We start from the raw sequence: 6,120 nt of genomic DNA, 5'->3' as shown, positions 1-6,120 counted from the left end.
GGTCCACACCCTTAAGCATCTTTCTGGGTGGGAAATCCCTACATCCAGGTCCTTCAGGGCACATCTATGGCTTGTGCTCCCTCTCTTCCCTACGACTCCTTTCTGTGAGGTTCCAGAAGCTGCCAAGGTCCTCTTCCTTGCCCTTTGAAAGGCTACAGGGATCTGGAGTGGGGTCAGGGCTGTATCTTCTTCCACACTCATTCCTGTCACCATGATTCCATCTCATCCTATTGTTGCAGGTAACACCCCAAAGCCTCTCATCTTTGGAAATCTCTGGATGCAAAGCAGGCTTTCCTTTCTAAATTTAGTTCTGTTTCCAAATGCTAAGGGACTGCTGTAAAGCTCATCCTCAAATTTACCACAGTTTCCTTTGCTCTGATGGAAGCATTAGGTCACTCTGCTGATTTTTCAGCTCAGCAAATGCACACCCACTTCCCTTCTAACAGGCACCCACTACTTTACAGGTAATTTCACTGGATCCCCTTCTCTTGCCTTGGGAGTGGAGGGGGTCAGGTGGCAGGGAGAACAGTTTGAGATGAAGGGGATCTTTTCTTGGGATTCAGAAATGTCAGGACCAATTGCAAGGAACTAAACCTCACAGAAAATAAATTATTGAAGAGAGTAGAGATTCAAGCAGGCCCCAGGCTGGTCAGGTAGCTACGCCTCAGGCATCAAAGAAAAAGGACTATTTCAAGTGTAGCTGTTTCTGTCTTTTAGTCCCCTCACCCAACCCCCAAAGGACTTGTGTCTTAATCCCTGGGTGGGGGTGGGGAGAGCTTTTGGTATAACAAAGAAAGGAAGAGCTGTTTCTACACAAACTCTCTTTGAAACATTGAGAGTACAGAGTTGCATTGTTTTGAGAGCAGCCCACACAATAACAAAGGGGTGGAGAGGCCTGGGCACCTGGAATGTGGAGTGACTGGAGTATTGGGAGTTTGGGCACTCTGGTAGCTCCTGTGCCTCAGTGGTGCCTTGGGTTCTGGCAGTGGTCCCCAGTGCAACTAATTTCTGGCACAGCAGCAGGAGAAGACAGAGGAGAAGGCCTCACCAGTGGCCAAGGAGGGGCATCCAAAGCTTTGGAAGCCTTGGGAATTGGTGCCCTTACCGTCATGTGGGGGTAGAAGTCATATCCAGTGTCAGCTACATTGGTTGACACAACACGTGGCTTTGCTATGCAGGGGAGGAAAGCTAACTTTCCCTCTACCCTTCTGAGTTCTTAGCTGAGACCCCTGTAACAAAAGAGAGATTAACAAGAGAAAAACAAACTGAAGTTTACTAACATGTATACTTCATGTATACATGGGAGATAACCAGGGAAAAATGAATAACTTGCAAGGTGGCTTGGGATTCAGGATTAAAAACCATCTACTTAAAAAATTCATTATTATTATTATGTTTATTTTTTTCTTTCAGTTTTATTGAGATATAATTGACATATGCTATATAGATATAAGGTGTATAGAGTAATGACTTGACATATATATATTTCAAAATGATTACTACAATATAAATACCATCTTAATAGGGAAAGGGGAAGGAAATGTAGGCCTCTTAGAGGAGGGTAAATGATTTTTAGGAAAGATGAGTGGGCCCTTAGAAGGATAGATGGGAGGGAGGGAGGATAGTTTGTGATGAAGTTTATGTGTGGTATCCACTTCTTGTCTCCTCTCCTGTGACAGGGGTCAATCTTTCCTAGATGGTAAAACTCTGGGGGAGGACCTTCATGACAGTTTAGTTCCTATGGGAAGATGTGTCTTTAGGGCAAAGAAGGGGCGGTTCAGAAAAAGCCCTTGTGTGCATTCGCTGGTTTTCAAGTGCCTGTAGCTCAGAATAATCACTGTACCAAAGCTGCATATTTTGGGGTAGGGTGTCCTGAACTTGTACAGTCATACTTCAGGGTGGCATATTCTTTATTCCTTCAGGTACATTGCATGAGCATCGATGCCAGGCCAGCAGGCCCCCACAGGACAACTATCTCATGGCTAGCTGGGACATGCACACCACAAAAGCAAAGGGACTAATGCTGCCTGAGCAGGGGAAGAGAAAATATCTGTGATGAGTTGTTCTTGATGATTCCAAGACACAGAAATAATTGTGGAGCAGAGGAACTTTTCAGGGAACTGGAGTTTCCAAAATGGAGAGTGCGGTTAAGTGGGTTACATGTACAGGTAATGGTGATTGACAGTGGAGTTACTCCCATACGTGAAGAAAACAGGTATTTATGTATATATACATAAATCTATGCATATCATTTATCAAGGGAAGAGGAGTCAGGATGGGGTAGAAAAAAGAGTTTCTGAAAGGAGAAGTTCTGGAGATTTATCACAGAAAAATAGCCCAATGGGCAGGGGCGTAATGGGTGACACCTATTGGTAGAAATTAAACATCTAAAACATTTTCTGAGGTTATAGCACTGCTGCTCTTGATGACTGTCCAGTGAGGCTTACTTTCCACCTGGTTTTGTGCATTTGGCTGGGTGAACTTGAACAACCAAAGCAAAGTGACAGATCCAGAATTTATAGGTTTGGGCTAATGTCCTCTTCAATTCCATAGAGATACCTGCTGGGGAAGTCATAGCCTGGAGTTCATGCTGGCTCACCATGATCCAGTGTGACTGAGAAAAACGGGGCTGGAGTGCATTGGGGAAAAAAAGTCTTGAAGAATTTTGTACATCCTGTCATGTAGTACTGAAGGAATTTGGGAGAAGTTACATGATGCCATGAAGAGGAAGAAGAGCTAAACAAGCAAACTGAAAGTAGCTTGGATATCTAAGAGGAAGAAAGGTAGTGCCTGGAGACAGCTGTGGTAAAACTTCGTCCACAATTACATTTTCTTCAGAACTACTGGGAACACATTGTAGATATTTTTAAAATAAAATTTAAGGAGGAATAAATGAAAGTTCGAGCCATCCTGAGAAAACTTGTCCATGGGTGTGGGCTAACAGGATGGTAGTGAAAAAGCAGAGTTGAAGATAAATTTTAAATGTGAAGCTCCTTTCACTTGACAATAGTATTGAAAAGCCATGGTAAAAAGTAAATTAGATGCTGACTTGTGAGCTCAGATTTGGATTAAGAAAAACTATTTTCTTAAAAAAAAAACAAACATGGTACCCTTTCCTGGTTAATGAGGGTCTTAGAAACATTTTACAAAAAGCCCACACAGGTACTATGCGCTACTCTGAAGTAATTTTTCTGTTTGTCTCAACACTGTTCTCTCTCCTCTGGTTTGTCTTCCCACTTGTGTTCGGTCATGAAGTCAAGGATACTACTCCATTGCCTGCCATCCCAGAGCAGAATGTCAGGTCATCTGGTTCCTCTTCCCCAGATTCCACCACAGCCAGACTTGGGGCTTCCAGTCCTCGCTGCCTGCTGTTCCCACCACCAAGAACATCATCACTTTTGTTCTGTCTACACTCCATTTTTCCTCACCTTGGTCCTTTCTCTTTCTTGCTGCTAGGTTCATCTCTGCATAGGAACAGTTCATGGCACTCCTCTGCTCGTAACCTACAGTGGCTCCTTCTGTCCCCTGAAAGAAACCCAAACTCTTTGGCCAAGAATGTAAGGTCCCCCCTTTCTACACTACCCAGGGAGGGGTCCATATGGTGTTGTTCTGCATTCCCATCATAACTTAAAGAGAAATGTTCACAATGGCTGGAGCCCTTGATGTCCTGTAAATGAAGGAGGAGGAGGGTGTCCTCAAATTCCTTGCGGCAGGACCCCACTTAGGTGGCGCCAACCTTGACTTCCAGATGGAACTACATCTATAAAAGGAAATGTGATGGCATCTGAAGAGAACGTGGGAGAAGCTTCTGCTGGCAGCTTGTGCCATTGTTGCCGTTGAAAACGGCTCCCGTCAGTGTCCTATCACCCAGGAATCCTGGCCAGCGAGCTGGGCTGAAGTTTGCGGCTGCTACTGGAGCCAGTCCCACTGCCGGCCACTTCACTCCTGGAACCTTCACTAACCGGATCCAGGCAGCCTTCCGGGAGCCGAGACTTGGGGTGGCTAGGATCCCAGGGCTGACCACCACCCTCCCACAGAGGCGTCTTCTGGTAACCCCCCTGCCATCACTCTGCGTAACACAAACTCTCCTCTGCGCCGTGTGGACATTGCCGCGCCTTGCAACAACAAGGGAGCTCGCTCAGTGGGTCTGACGTGGTGGACGGTGGTCCAGGAAGTTCTGCACGTGCGTGACGCCATTTCCCGTGAACACCCATGGGAGGTCACGCCTGATCTCTGCTTCTACAGAGAACCTGAAGAGGTTGAAAAGGAAAAGGCTGTGAGCAAGGAGGAATTTCAGGGTGGATGGACTGCTCCAGCTCCAGTGAGGTCACCGCTACTCAACCTGAAGTCGCAGACTGGTCTGCAGGCGCAGCGGGTGCCCTCTGTGCCTGTTCACCAGTTCCCTCCTGAAGCCTGGCGCTCTCAGCCTGCCGTGCGGACCGGTGTGCAGCTCCCACTGTTCCGGGCAGTGAGTTGGTAGGAACACCCCCGGAGTGGTCTTAAGCTGCCCCTCCACAAAGGCAAACCAAATGGAAATAAGGTTAACAGAAAATAAAAAAAATTCGAAAAGTTAAAAAAAAAAAAAGTAAGGTCCTCTACTGCCCCTTGAAGAATTTAAAGACCCGTAAGAATACTTTTCAGCTGCATCTCCGACTGTCTTTCTGCACACAAGTTTAGCTCTGGCCCAAACCCACCAATTTCTATGATATGCTGGCTTGAAACTTTTCCTGATTGTCATGAGGTAGAAGAGAATTCTACTTCTTCTGAATTCTCACAGGACTTTCCTCATGCCCCTTTTGTATGGCGTTAGCCCTGTTTTACATTGTCTTATAATTTACAAGGAATGTGTTTGATCTCCACTGGACAGCGTCTGAGTGGGTCTATACGCCTGTGTCTGTCATCTTTGTATCCACTTCGTTCATGTTTTGGACAGAATAATCCCTGAATAAATATTTTAGATCAATTATTTCTGGTGGGTGCAGCTGGGAATATTAGACCAAAACTAGGTTCACTGGTCCAACTCTGTGATAGAATTAAATCTAGGGTTAGTCTTGAAACTAATGTATTGTTCAGATCTTTTAAAAATCAGGCCAAATAAGGGATTGGCCTTTAGCTCTTAGGGCATCCTTGAAAGGACTGGGCTCCCTCAGGTTTTTCTCATCCAAACCTCAATTCAGAAGAGTGTCAACATCTTGACCTACTATGTCTTATCCTTCGAGTTTCCTTACAATTTTACTGAGTCCTAGAAAAGAAGCCCTAAAGCTGAATGGCCGGAGATATCAGAGTATGAATTAGAATCAAAGATTTGCTATTTATTGGGTTCTGGGCTTTAGGTTGGGGCCCCTTTGTGGGCCCCAACCCTTTGGATTCCTCAGGTCCTTTCTGACAGTAATGCCTATTGCGTATGTGATGACCATGTTTGTATATTTCCTTTTAGCTACTTTGCTTCTCTGTTAGTTCAGTGAAGAGGCAGGAGGAGGGGTTGAGGAGCACAACCGTATGATGGTCAACCAGATCTCTCAGATGAAGTTAGAACAGGTGGGAGATAAGCTCCAAATGGCCAGGACCAAGCTCTTTTCTTCAAGTGGGGAAGTAGGGTCACCCTTTCTTTGGTGTGACTCATGATGTGTAGCCAATGTGCTGGCAGCTTCTGAGCGCTGGGCTCATGGCTCTGCTCATCTCTCCCCTTACTTGGTCAACTCCTCTACATCTATGGTTTCTGCTGGTTTCATCAGTGATCATACATCTATCTAGCATCTACTTTTAAAAAATATTTTTTAATGTTTTTATGTATTTTTGAGACAGAGAGAAAGCATGAGCTGGGGAAGGGCAGAGGGAGAGGGAGGCAGGATCTAAAGCAGGCTCTGCACTGACAGCAGACAGCATGAAGCAGTGCTCAACTCATGAACCATGAGATCTCGACCTGGGCCGAAGTCAGAAGCTTAACCCACTGAGCCACCCAGGTGCCCCTCTCTAGCACCTACTTGATGCAAAGTACTGGAGCAGGTATTGCAAGGAAATAAAGAGGAGTTACAGGCTCTGCCTTTTAGAAGTTTGTAATGTAACTGGGAAAGGAGGCATGTGTCAGGTTGAAATATGCATGGGAAATGTCAATAATAA

At 45.5% G+C, this 6,120-nt stretch overlaps 1 pseudogene; it reads left to right on the top strand.

Annotated features, from left to right (window-relative positions):
* Positions 1-308: 308 nt before the first annotated feature.
* LOC128312863 (40S ribosomal protein SA-like) lies at positions 309-5,289 on the top strand (annotated as a pseudogene).
* Positions 5,290-6,120: the final 831 nt, after the last annotated feature.

The sequence above is a fragment of the Acinonyx jubatus genome, chromosome F2 (assembly GCF_027475565.1).
Source record: "Acinonyx jubatus isolate Ajub_Pintada_27869175 chromosome F2, VMU_Ajub_asm_v1.0, whole genome shotgun sequence".
NCBI classification, from domain to species: Eukaryota; Metazoa; Chordata; class Mammalia; order Carnivora; family Felidae; genus Acinonyx; species Acinonyx jubatus.
The sequence above is the reverse complement of the archived record's forward strand: the minus strand, read 5'-3'. Positions and strand labels throughout refer to the sequence as shown.